Raw genomic sequence first — 13733 nt, forward strand, 5'->3', positions numbered from 1 at the left:
GCCAAATTGGCGACGGGTTTTGGTCGCCAAAATTGGCGACTGATTTCGGTCGCCAATTTGGATAATATTGCGTCGCCCGTGGATTTCATACGGATTTTGGATAAAAAGGTATAGTCGCCAAATTGGCGACGGATAGTGGTCGCCCGTTTTTTTTTTCCTGTCGCCAATTTGGCGACTGTAGTATGTCTGTCGCTTTTATCGTGTTTTCTTGTAGTGTTCATTAGCTTCACTTTCTTCTGTCCCCACAACCAGATCTGCAAATGTCGCCTTAGCTTTCAGCTTCTTTTTACCCTTCTAGACCTCCTGCATCCCTTTTCCTTCGATTTTATCAACAAAATCAAATATTGTAATTAGTTAATTTACTCAACAACAAAAAATACTTCAATCCATTGATTAAATCTACTCATGCATGCATGGTGAGTAACACTTATTTACAAAATGTCACCGATTTTCCAAACAACCATTTTTATTGATATTTTCCAAACAACCATTTATTTTTATTGTCACCCATTTTAGTGAAAATCTGCAAACAAACATTTCCACAATAAAATGAAAACGTTCAACATTACCTTCACTATTTTTCTTCGTAGGTGTTCTCTTCGCCATTTGTTTTTTTCCCCATCCACCTCAAGACGCAAATTTAGATGTTACCAAACTTGGTTGAAACAAAATATTGCTGTTGACGGGAGGTAGGAGATGAAGTTCAAGAAAAAATGGAGGAGATTTTCTAGCGCGATTATGTGTTTTTTCAAATTTTCTATAGAGAAGAGTGATGAGAGGAGAGAGTGATGAGAAAAGACTGTGAGAGGAGAGAGTGATGAGAGGGTGTGAGGTAGCGGTACTTTGAGTGACAAATGAGAGACAACTCACTGTTGGGTGAACAGGAACAACACATGCCTTGGTAGCTCCCCATTTCTTCCCCACTTTTTTTATTGTTTTTGTCAAATCAGAAATTCAATTAATAATACCAAACCATATCCCACTTGTATCCATATTCACTAATATGGTGTTGATTTGGCCCGTCTTCACCTTATGACGGATACCTTCCGTCACAAGGGAGACTAATTGTTTGATGATATCTCTTAAACAAAAAAGTATTGCTAGACTTTTTCCGTATTCTATTGCTCTCATTTTATACTCCCTCCAATTCTATATTTTCTTCCCTTTGTTAATGGGCATGGATATTAAGGAGGAGAATAAAATAAGAGTAAAAGTGTTGGGTGGGGTTTGGTGATAAGAGAGAGGGTTGAATAATTAGGAGTTAAATAAAGAATTGTGCGACCAAAACATTAAGGAAATTAGTAAAATATGAGTAAAAGGGTTGGGTTGGAGTTTGGTGATATGAGAGAGATGAATAAAATAATAGTAAAAATTTTTAAAATAAGAAAGAGGAAGAAAACCTGAATATAAAGGGAGTATTATTTATGCAATCAGTTATTGGCGGTTCCAAAGGATAATTTATGTTAAACGATCCGGATTATTTTGGGTTTAAGGCTTTGATATTGTTGTTCTTCTTTTTCTGTACCCCACTAGAAATTGCAACTTCCACATGAATTATATTTTGATTTCTTATTTGTAAATGCTTCTTGGCACAAAAATCTCTCTGCTGGTTTAGGTTGGGTTATAAAGAGAAGCTCTAGAGAAGTGGCTTTACAGGGTGCCCGATCGCTAGCTGCACAAAGTGCTGAACAAGCTGAAGCTCTGGCTATTCGGGAAGGATTAATTGCTGCTTTGAAGGCTAATTATGTTCATATCGCTGTCTTCTCTGATTGTTTGCAGGTGTTATCTCAAGTTCTCAAACTTAATCAAATCCACCATGGAACGAAGACTATTATTGAAGATATCCTTAATTTGGTCCACAATTTCCATTGTATTTCTTTCTGTTTTGTCCCTAGCAACTGTAATATGATAGCTCATAGATTAGCTAAGGGAGCTATCCGTATGTAATATCTACTCGCTTTCCAATTGTCAAAAAAAAATATTTTGATTTCTGTATTTTATGCCATAACATAACTAAAGTGGTTGACTTGTATAAGTTTGGTGACTTAGGCCCTGTTCTTTTGGACTGAAATTGTCTGAACTGAACTTAATGGAGTGAATCAATCGAGCCGAACTTAATGGAGTGAATCGAATCGAGCCGAACTTAATAGATTTGAATCGAATCGAATCGAATCGAATCGAATCGAAATGAAAATAAAAGATTATAATAATAATAAAACTAATACCAATAATAATAATAATAAATATTATAAAAATATTATTCATTATTATTATTATTATTATTATGAATATATTAATATATTAATATATTAATATAATAATATATATAAAAAAGGGTCATATAATAATAAATATTAAAGATAACATTATTAATAATAATATAATATTAAATAATACAATAAATTAATTATAATAACTAAAAAATAAATACGATAAGTATAATATAATATAAATATTATAAAGAATTTTAACAATTAATAATAATAATAATAATAATAATAATAATAATAATAATAATAATAATAAATATGTTAATAATAATATTAATATTAATAAATATGTAATTAATAATATTAATGAAAATGAATATATTAATAAATAATAAATATAATAGAATAGAATAATAATAATAATAAAAATAATAATAATAATAATAATAATAATAATAAAAATAATATAATAATAATAATAATTAATAATAATAATAATAATAATACTTTATAGTACTAATATTGTCATTAATCGTAATCATATAATAATAAATAAATATATTAAATATAAATAAAATAATAAAAATAATAATAAAAATAATAATAAAAACAATAGTAATATAATAAATATAGAAAATATATATTAGTATAATAATAAAAATATTAAATAGATTAATATAATAATGATGATAATAGTAAGAATATAAAATAAGAATAATACTATTAACGTTGAATCAATCAATCAACTTAATCAATCAATCAATCTGATCGAATCAATCAATCAATCGAATGGAGTGAATCAATCGAATCAACTTATTAGAGTTGAATCAATCGAATCAACTTATTAGAATGAATCAATCAATCAACTTATAAAAACTGAAATTAAGTCCAAAAGAACAGGGCCTTATTTGTTTTTCTTTCTTAGTTTTCTCCATGTGCGCTTCATAGACAGAATGTTCTCTTTCTTACTCAAACAAACAACTAGTTAAGTTTTAATCCTTTACCTTTTTCATTATTACCCTTTCTAATTTCCTTACCCTTTCCCTAACACTAACCAAACCCCTCTAAGTTACTTTTGTAAACGTATTTTCTAATTGAATGACCATATAGAGTAGATGAGACTTGTGAGGGAGTAATAGTTGAGATATCACAAATATAGATTCCTTAATGTGATTATTTGATAGATCCCTGCTGTTATAATGACATTTTGTCATGTGGCTTTTGGTGATTTTGTATTTAGTATTTCGGCAAAGAGTTGAGGGTGGATTTCAAGGAAGAACCAACAAATTGGTAGATGGTTGTTATTCGTTTTGGCAGGTTATTATTATTAAACTCAAGCTCCTTGCTTAATTTGCTTTCAGTTATTGACCTGACACATAATTGATGGATTCAGGGAGCCGTGTTTCCGTTAATCCAAAGATTGTAGCAGCTTCTTGATAAGCAGTCTGAGGTAACATGCACAGAGGGAAAAGAAATTGTACATCAAATTGATTTGGCCGAAACAGAATATGCTTTACCTAAAGTGACTTGTGTGATCAACAAAACCCAACTTGAACAAGAAGGTGAGGAAATTTCCATTTACCATCATTTTCCTATTTCTTGTTTGAGCCCTTTCTGTGAAGTAGATGTAATTAAGAGAAGTAACCAGAAATTTAAAAGACTTTCCATACGTTAAATATGTTTGGAGCTAATATATTGACCATTTATATTATTAGAATGTGACTTGATGTGTTTCTAAATTCTCTTGTTGAGTTCAGATGTAATGAGGATTTTGCATAGCCAAGTTTATATAACAGGGTTACATAACACTCAAATCTAGCTAATGCTATAACATGACCCTGTCACATCATGTATATTTTATTTGGTAACTAGCAAGTCTGTACTTTGATGCATTGCTTGTTTGAGACAACCGAATTTTATTCGCTCCATTATTGTTAGATTTGCGCAATTGTTTTTTATGAGTGTATACTTGTGAAAATGAAAAGGATATTGCAGGTTTGAAACCTCAAACCCATGCCTACCTCATGAAAAATTCCATTTGTGAAATAAAAATAGTCATGATTCATTCTGATAGTTAGTCCCTGCATGTGTGGTGATTAAATATTAGCGAGTTTTTCCACTTCCTTCGTAACAATAACATTACCATAGTGCATCAAAGAATCCTATCTTTGGGAATATAGGATTGCTTACAGATGGGTATGGGTTTTCAAGTAATTGTACTCCTATCCTTGTGTTGCTATGAGACCCATAATGAGAATAGCTTGCAATGGTGGTTTCTAATAGATGAACCATCTCAACCAAAACCTTAAGGTAATGGTTAAGGTCCAACTATTATAATTATTCCTATTAGTTTCCCTAACTCATTAGATTTTCCAACCCCCCTTTTCAAAGAGTAAAACAGATATACGAAATCACGCCTCCTTTCTCTATTTCCATTTACTTCCTCGAGCTCGTTCTACTAGCTTGCAATGAGGTGAGGTGTCCAGCCAGAGTTTGTAATCAAAGGTTTCTTGTTTAAAATTTAGCACACTTGCAAAATTGTATTTGCTCATTTTGGTGAATCTTAACTTTGCTTTAATCCATTTCAGAAATTAAGAAAAGAAAGGAAAAGAAATGACAAACGTAGCTGTTGTGTAGTGCTCTAGTTTAAATTGGAGTCTGAGAAAAGCATTCCCAAACTGCAAATATGTGACTTACATATCATAAGTTCATAACCTATGTTACTCAAAACTTGATTCCTAATGTCAAATTGTCCAGTATCAACATGATTACCTTGTGAAAATGTTTCATGTTCTTGGCTTAACATTGTGTATAAGAGTCGTATTTGGCAAGTATCATATTACTTTTTGTACCATTTACTGCATGTGCACTTTCTTCAAATCTTATCTTGCCATAGTTTTGCGAGCTTCTCAAAGTGAAAACCAGTTACATTATATTTTTGTTTGTTAAAAGAATTGACATTGCATAACAATTTAAAATCCAAATGATACTGATACTGATACTGATACTGATACTGAAGACTAAAGAAATTGATTTCATTAAATTAAAAGGAACTTACAGAAACTAGAAAGATAATTTTTTGTTGCTATATGTTAAATCCACAAATGACAGGATTGGTATTCAACATCGTTGAGGATGTTTGTTAACTATTCTACCTCTATTTCCTTCGCCAATATGTCTGCGTATTTAGCTATTCCTGCTAGGGCATCTGTTAAATTTTTCCAACATGGTTTGAGGGATGACAGATTTTTTTTTTTTTTGCTTCGACCATTATTTAGTTTAGATATGTTCTTAAAACATTCTTTTACAAAAAAAAAAGGTCTTCAATAAATGGAACTGCTTTAAGAATTCTTTTTACTTTGAAAAGCTGCCTTTTGTTTGATGTATTATTTTCCACTTTTCTCAAGCACATTGGATTTGACAATTCTTTTTTTTCTTGCTTATGCAGCCGTGCAGCATAATCGCAGTTTTGCAAACATATCTGAAATTGGTCTTTATTTTCTCAAGAAACCTGTTGATGGGGGAATTCTCTTTCATAACATTGCTTTGCAGCAGTACATTATTCTCTGTTCTCAGGTAATATTATGTGTGCGTCTTAGGTTATTGTTCGGAATTCATAACCATTTTTTGATAGATAAAACAATTTTTATTAAGAAAATTTGAGAGAGCATGTAGATTAAAGGACAAGATATCCTCAAAGACAAAGGAAAAGGGAGTAATACTCCCACATCAAACCCTATTAAGAGGACTTTTCTTAGGAGCCACAATATTCATGATTAATCCCAGATTTCATTCCCTAGTCCCCTATTTCCTCCTAGAGTGTTGATTGGCAGCCGGGAGTAATTTCTTCCTTGTTGTATCAATCAACTTAAGCTTCATCTTGTCAAGAAGATTTGGAGCCCGGTCATCTTGCTCTTTTGTATGAAAAGAAATTGTATCAGACCCATGGACAATGTGAAACTAGGCAGATGAAAATGATTAAAAACCAATTGTTTTGGAAATTTTCTACTTCCGCGTGCTAATTCCATCTTAGTGCCTTGAGGCTTGGCTAATTGCACTGTGTTGCCCTAGTTATCTCAAAGAGGAAAAAGAAAAACTGATTGGTTTTCATAAAAAGGAAAGGCGATTTTCTCATAAAAGAAAAGGCTCTTGGAGATCTATTTGTAGAATTGTATGCTTTGATATGTCAAGGTGAAGACAGTTAGTTTGGTGAAGTACATGTGGACAAATGCTTCGAAGCGAGTAAATATTGTGTTTTGGTTAAGACATACTCCCTCCCATCCAGAAAAATGGGTCCATGTTACCTTTGGTCTGGATGGGAGGGATATAATCTTCCTGCATGCTTTACTAGGGTTCTCTTTACCTCTAGGACTTGTGTTTCGATGGATGTAATCTCTAATTCCCGCTAGATGGAATATCAAACCTCTATATGAGTATCTAATTCATTCTTAAAGTCAAGTACACTTAGCCCTTGTTTGAACTGTGTGTAAATCAGACTTACCGTCAAGCTCATCCAGACAGGATGAAATGAATACAACTGTTTGAACTGTGTGTAAATCAGACTTACCGTCATTCTTAAACATGATTTGATTAATGATATACCAAAATGGCAACCACCACGTAAACATCCACGCCACTACTAGCCACCCTCTACTACCCCCATTGGAACGCTGCGCACCGCCACTGAGCTCACCAAAACCACCGCAAAACCACACCTTAACTCCAAACTACCCTGTGCAACTTAAACCACTGGAGTACCACTTGCCAACATCAAGACCACCGACTGCCTTGGAGCACCACTTACCACCATTGGATGCATTAGAGACCGGAAAGTACAATAAAGAGATTGGCATTTGATGATTGCTTATAGATTTAGGGATATAAGAGATAATAGAGAGAGATCTGAAGTTCTGAACAGACTTGTGGTCAAATGAGGGCGTGTTAAAGGTGGTCGGTGATGGTAGGATTGTCAGAGGTGGTGGTCAATGACGAACACGGGCGTCGGTTATGATACTGGTCCTAGGCAACAAGGTTGTCACTAAGAGGGTTATAGTAAGAAACGGTGTCTGGTGGTGGTTCGGTGGTCAAGACTCAAGAGTGGAGATTAGGGGGTATGGTGGGTGAAATAGATGGGATTAGTAGTTAGGATTAGTGGGTAATCCCGAATATTTGGGCCATAAAGTAACAATAACACGTTTTCTTTTTGTCATCGTGATAGCGCTAACATCGCCCGCTTAAATGACCAAATTGCTCTTTTCTTTATTCCCCCCCAACCACCATACTCAATTTTGAAACCTCTATACTTCTCCTCTTACCGTTATCATATTAGACCTACGGCGTAAAATAATCTTTCATCTCCAACAACATTGTTTGAAGAGTTAAGGTAGTATGATTAGTCTGGCCCTCGAATTTGCCTTGGATGGAAAGTGGGAAGAACACTCAGAATGGGCTGGAGCACCATGCAAGAAAACTTAGCCTAACCACTGGTGTGGTGATGTACATGTTATGTTACTACTATGACCTGCAATACAAAGAAAGTGTCACCAAGAAATTACTCTTTCCGCTCGATAACCTCGCCAGGAGAAACAAGACTAAAAATAATCTATCTATCTATCTATCTATCTATTTCTATATCTATCTATATAAAAGTATAATACAAGAACCACTATACATCAAAATTGACACGTGTCGACTACTCAATTAAAAATTTCCCGCCCACCGGTCACTATTTGTTTAACCTTAATTATCTTCCACTTTGTACTCTGCCATCATTCTCTAACCCACACACACTTTTCCCTCAATACGATTAGGGCGGAATTTTCTACCCAAAATAATCGTTCAAATCATTCTCTTACTTTGCAGGGAAGCTTTTACATGAAGATCATTCATCATTTCGTACAAGATTTTCCAATCAGGTTAGCCTTTCCTCGTTATTTTGTATTGTTCATTTTTCCGTTGTATTGTCTTAGAATTTCTGTAAAATGTTTTTGATCACATCTATCGTTTATCATATTCTTTTGCTATGGGTATGTGAGTATGTGAGGGTGGGGATGAATTGAGTGTTTCATTATCTTTTGCAAATCGTTTTACCAAACTCTGACTAATTAAACTGTTAGTTGGTTTATGACTATTCTGTAACTTTTTACAATTGTAATCGTTTTTACAATCGATTTTTTTAGTATTCTGTATCTTTTGCAAATCGTTTGAAATGCACATACTATGCTCTAAATTTCATCTTATCCTCTATACGACGTATACTCTCTTTGATAATGTTTTTATTTCTACACAACAGTGCATAAAATCATTTTTTAATCATCTAATTTATAGGCTATTTCTGATAATATGTTGCTTAAAGTTTGTTTTCAGTGCCCATGGAGATTCGCATTTTGATACGGAGTACATAGCTATGTGCCCATGACTAATGCCATTGAAATGCCAATTCAACTGAAGTATTCATTTTCCCATCCTAAGTGAGTCTCCACTCTTGCCCATTATACTCAGTAGTCAGTACAACTTACTCTCATGTAATATTAATTCTTTACATATTGGAAACCTTTATATTCAGCTCTATTTCGAGTTTCTATAGAACGTGGTAAAATGTAAACATCATCTCAAGATTTTAACTTCAATGTGCAGGGTTTCACTTTCTTTCAAGACGTATTCCTGATTTCCTGTTCACTTTAAACATTACTCTTATGTCATATCCCTGGCAATTGTTTGGTTGATAAGGTATATATGAAATATAGAAGGTGGAGGAATCTCTACCATCAAGCTCTTTAGCATATCCATACTTCCATACCCGTTTTTTTAATCCCATTGATATCTTTTGAAAAACGTATGATAGATGAACCATCTCAACCAAAACCTTAAGGTGATGGTTGAGGCCCAACTATTATAAATATTCCTATTACGCTCCCTCACTCAAATGCCCATCTTGGGCTTGAAGAGTGGTTAGTTGTGCACCGGCTCCCCCGTACCGTGTGCTAATATTCCAGTTTTTGAGGGGTTTTGAGGTTGCCAGGATTCGAACCCGTGACCTTCGGTCACACTGGCTCTGATACCATGATAGATGAATCATCTCAACCAAAACCTTAAGATTTTGGTTGAGGCCCAACTATTATAAATATTCCTATTAACGTATACAATTAAATCGACAGAAATTCTCATTATAGACGGATAGTGTATAGACGGATATTGTCCCTCTCAAAATGAAAGTGGATAGTGCAAGTGGATGGGAAGTGGATACCCCCACTTGCCCTCCCACTTCCATTTTGTGAGAGGGCTATAGATGGATAGTGGTCGTCTATAATGAGACGGACTGTTAAATCGAATAGTGGAAGTATAACTTGGGCTTCAAACATATGGTTTTCATAAATTAAATTGTTAAACAATTTCTTTTGTTATTGTCGTTTTGCATTTTCTATAATCTTCTCTCTCCAATTGTAAACTCTTGAGCACTATTTTACAAAACTAAACGGTAATCAAACAGCTTGAACTACAAATGGTATGCTTTTGCCACTTAAAGACTCAAGGTAAGAACAATTGATCATATTCTTGATGTTGATCAATAAAGAATGTTGAATTTTTGTTCTTATTTTGTTATTACTCTGTATAAATATCCAATTTGCATTGACACCAAGAGTCTCAGGTTTAACTTCATATTTGGCGAGACGTTTCTCTAAAATGCTAGGTTTGTAGACTATACATAATGTTTCCCTGAATGCAAGTTTTGCGCTTTTCTGTTGAGCCTTATTATTCTTTGGTTGTGTAGATAGTGTTTCTTTAAAATGTTGGTTGTGTGAATCTGGTTTTTATGAAATTGATAACTTCTAAGAGTATTCCCCATTCTATTTACCTTTCACGTGATTTAAAACCCTGAAGTTGGAGTTGCATAGCGAATTAATTATTCCCTACAATTCGCAGTGCTCCTCCCACTTAAGTTGTACATTTGGTTTAAGCGACCCTTCGACCATTCACTTATATACTATTTTTTCGGTTGGAAATAAATTCCTCTGAGAGAGTTTTTTTTATAAACGTTTACATTTAGGCTATGTTACATTTAGATGCTATGACGAAAGATACAAAGTTTTGATGAGTAATTGTTCTAATGTCCTTTCTCATATCTAAATTTTTATTGGTTGATTAATATAGGGCAAGTTTTGTCAAAGTGATCCGGGAGAAAGGAGATTCAATGGAACATGAATTATCCTTAATGCTAATGATAGTGTTGTTACTGATGTGGTGATTTTTTTGGCACAAATTGGAATAATGGTTTCTGGGCAAGCTAACCTGTTATCAGGTGTGCATTTTTACAATAAAGCTTATGGTTTCAGTGGCACGGGCATATATTTGAAGTTGCCGGGATTAACTCAAACTCAGATTGTAAATTCATACTTAGATTACACCGGCCAACTCGTGATTTTAACAACTTTTTCCTAGGAGACGCCTTCATTCAATTCAAATCGATAAAGAGGATTGCTAACGGAGTAAACACTGTTGATAATTTATTTTCGGGATCTGGTAAAGGAATCGAGATTGTTCAATTAGACGGCTCTTTTGGGAATGTTGATCAAGTTGTGGTTGATAGAAACAGTGCAAATGGGATGAACCTGAAGTCGATCATTACTCGTGCAGCAGTTGGGGGTAATGCAGCATCCTGGACACCGGATTTTAACCGAGTTCTTTTGTTTCCCAACCTCATAAAGCATTTTCAGTATACCTTAAGTATGAGTGGCAATTCTTTTCCTAATTATGCTTTGCGGAATGTCTGATAATCGAGTGGTAATCAAGTCCAATATGATTTACATCACAGTTGAGTAAGGATCAAACTGATTTAAGTTGGTGATTATGTTTACGCAGTGAGATTAGTCGTCTTGGGTTGTTGATTAGTTGGATATGATAGGTAATTATAGTGATTAATGGATCATTATTAATTAAATTTCAAATGTATTGGGTGGAAAATTCGTTGATATATGACCATTACTCCATTAGGCTTTCAAAAAGCGTTTCTGTTTCATGTCCGGATTTCCAGTCTCATTTTCGTGTAAATTAATTGATGATGCAAATGACTCGATAAGGGGTAATGTTTTTTTTTAAAATTACTTGTAACTTAGGTACAATATGAATAACTATGATGCACTTCAAGTATAGTTTTTTCAGATCTTTTGTTTGTTAACTTTTTTATTAAGGCACATCCTATGCCCCATTATATATACATTAAAAATTAGATAACGTTATAACACAAAATTTCATAATGGCTATATATATATACCCGTGCAACTTTGCACGGGTTCTAAACTAGTACGTCTCTAAATGAAGTCAATAGAAACTAGGAACCTCAAACCTGAGCTAAGGTTGTACGTGCACTCATGCTATTCAATAGCCTGTGTGGTAAACTACATGAGGTTCTGGATCATCCAATATTTGAATTGTGCAATGACTGTTGAATTAAAATACCTGATTTTGTGTTGACAGAGCAGTGACCTAAAATATCTGTTGGATGAAATTACTAAACCGTATAATGCTCTATTTGTTTTTTTTTTTTTAAATATTTATATGTATCAGTTCATTTTTTTCGAGATAGCCAAGGTGACCACCTGTCATTTATGTTTATCAAGTATTTTCATAGTTGGAAGGATAACAATTTGTTTTTCTGACATGCTCATTGCCTTCTTCGCTAGATTTTGAGGTTACAAGGGATAAAGCTAATGATAATACAGGAATCAAGCCACTAAATTTAATTATTTGTTCAACTTGAGTAAGATTGTGAATTATTTTTGGCGCAGGTTTTGGACGGAGGATTTAGAGACAAACCCGGAAAAAGCCGAGATTTCTACCATACTTGTTATTGTTTAAGCGGCCTTTCAGTATGTCAATATATGGGCTCACACTCTTCACCTTTGCCACAGCATGTGTTGGGCCCAGACTCCAACCTTTTGGAACCGACGCACCCTCTGTATAATCTGGTCCTCGAGCGCTAGAACGAGGCCCGGGAGTTTTTCACAAGCCTCCAGGTATAGATGGCGCCTACGCTTGTTTGAGTGTAATAGAGTTGATAAATTATGATTGCCTCTCTTGCCATCTGGTTATTTTGCTATTTAATTAGCCATGAATCTTGACATTCCAATAGGTTAGTCAACATGTTTACCTTTTGCTTTGAAAACTCGCAAATTTGTTGGTCATATATCCGTGGTCTTTGGGAAACGATGTCAAGGATCCACAAATCCGAGCCAAATATTATAACCATAAAGTTTAGTTGGTATTCCTCCAACTTTTACTGCATCCTTGGTTTGTAGACTGTAGTGCATAGACTCTTACTGCAAATGAATGCTCTTGTGTTCTTTTCTGACCATAGAAGGTAGACAGCTGTTGCAAGACATCACTTGTACTGTTCAGCTAATTTAGTTTCCAGTATTTTCTTTCTTGTGATAATCCATCTCGAATTCATCCACATAATCATAGTATCTCCTGACGAGAATTTGACACGTGTGTTGCCGGACTTCCCTAGAAGAACGCGCATCCAAGGAAAAAATGCCTACAAGACTCTGCATTTCCCTTACACCGACGGCACTTCTCAGAATTATGCATTCTCTCATAATGTTGTCCACAGTTACTAGTCTACAAATGAAGCAATGATTCTGTGGCTGGCTGCAATAGCTATACTAAAAAGCTTGTGTCCAAGCTAGATCAGCCAAACGACTAAACGAGTCATAAGCATCAGAGACGATAAAAATACTGTTAAAGATATCATTGAATTAGCGGCAAATTTTCACTGCATTTCTTTTGCTTATGTTCCTAGAATTTGTAATAAAGCCGCTCATAGGTTAGCTATGTTAACAATATCCTATCAAATAATATTTCCAACTCAGAAGATCAAATCACTCCTACATAATCTCTCAATCAAAGCTGTCATATATTGTAATTATAGTATTAACATATTTTGTAAATCATCTAAATATCTTTGTATAGGCTCCTATCCTTATTTAGGTTGTATAGCTCTCCTATAAATACAGTAACCCTCACAGTCATTCAATCACAATAACATTTTCTCAATAACCTTTGTGTCTTATATGGTATCTACGAGCCACAATCGATCCAATCTCCTAAAACCTAAACGACGTTCATTCAAACGCCAACAACACCACCTTTCGCAACTCTCTGCCACCATGTCAAACACCCAAAACGACACTATCATTCCTAACCCACACAACGCTGACAAACCCCTCACGGCTCCAAACCTTGACCATGTTGTCAAATTAACACCGCTCAACTACATCTCATGGCGGTTTCAACTCACAAACATCCTTTTTTGGCCTTAGCCTTCTCGGATTCCTTGATGGATCCAACCCCGCCCCTCCTGTCACCATTGTCGATGACACAAAACAAGAGGTTCCCAACCCCGCTCACATGTCTTGGCTCAAACAAGACGGCTTAATACTCGGTGCCCTTATGGATACCATCACCTCCGCCCTACAAACCCTAATCGTACGGGCAAAAACCGCAAAAGAGGCTTGGGATATCCTC

General features: G+C 34.6%; 1 long non-coding RNA gene and 1 pseudogene across 1 annotated transcript; both read left to right on the plus strand.

Annotated features, from left to right (window-relative positions):
* Window positions 1-3180: 3180 nt before the first annotated feature.
* On the plus strand, window positions 3181-12437 carry LOC141647442 (uncharacterized). Its single transcript, XR_012545740.1, has 4 exons — window positions 3181-3527; window positions 3604-3772; window positions 5659-5786; window positions 11996-12437. It is a non-coding gene; the product is annotated as an uncharacterized LOC141647442 (long non-coding RNA).
* Window positions 7630-11978, plus strand: LOC141646502 (polygalacturonase QRT3-like; annotated as a pseudogene).
* Window positions 12438-13733: the final 1296 nt, after the last annotated feature.

The sequence above is a fragment of the Silene latifolia genome, chromosome 3, assembly GCF_048544455.1.
Source record: "Silene latifolia isolate original U9 population chromosome 3, ASM4854445v1, whole genome shotgun sequence".
NCBI lineage: Eukaryota > Viridiplantae > Streptophyta > Magnoliopsida > Caryophyllales > Caryophyllaceae > Silene > Silene latifolia.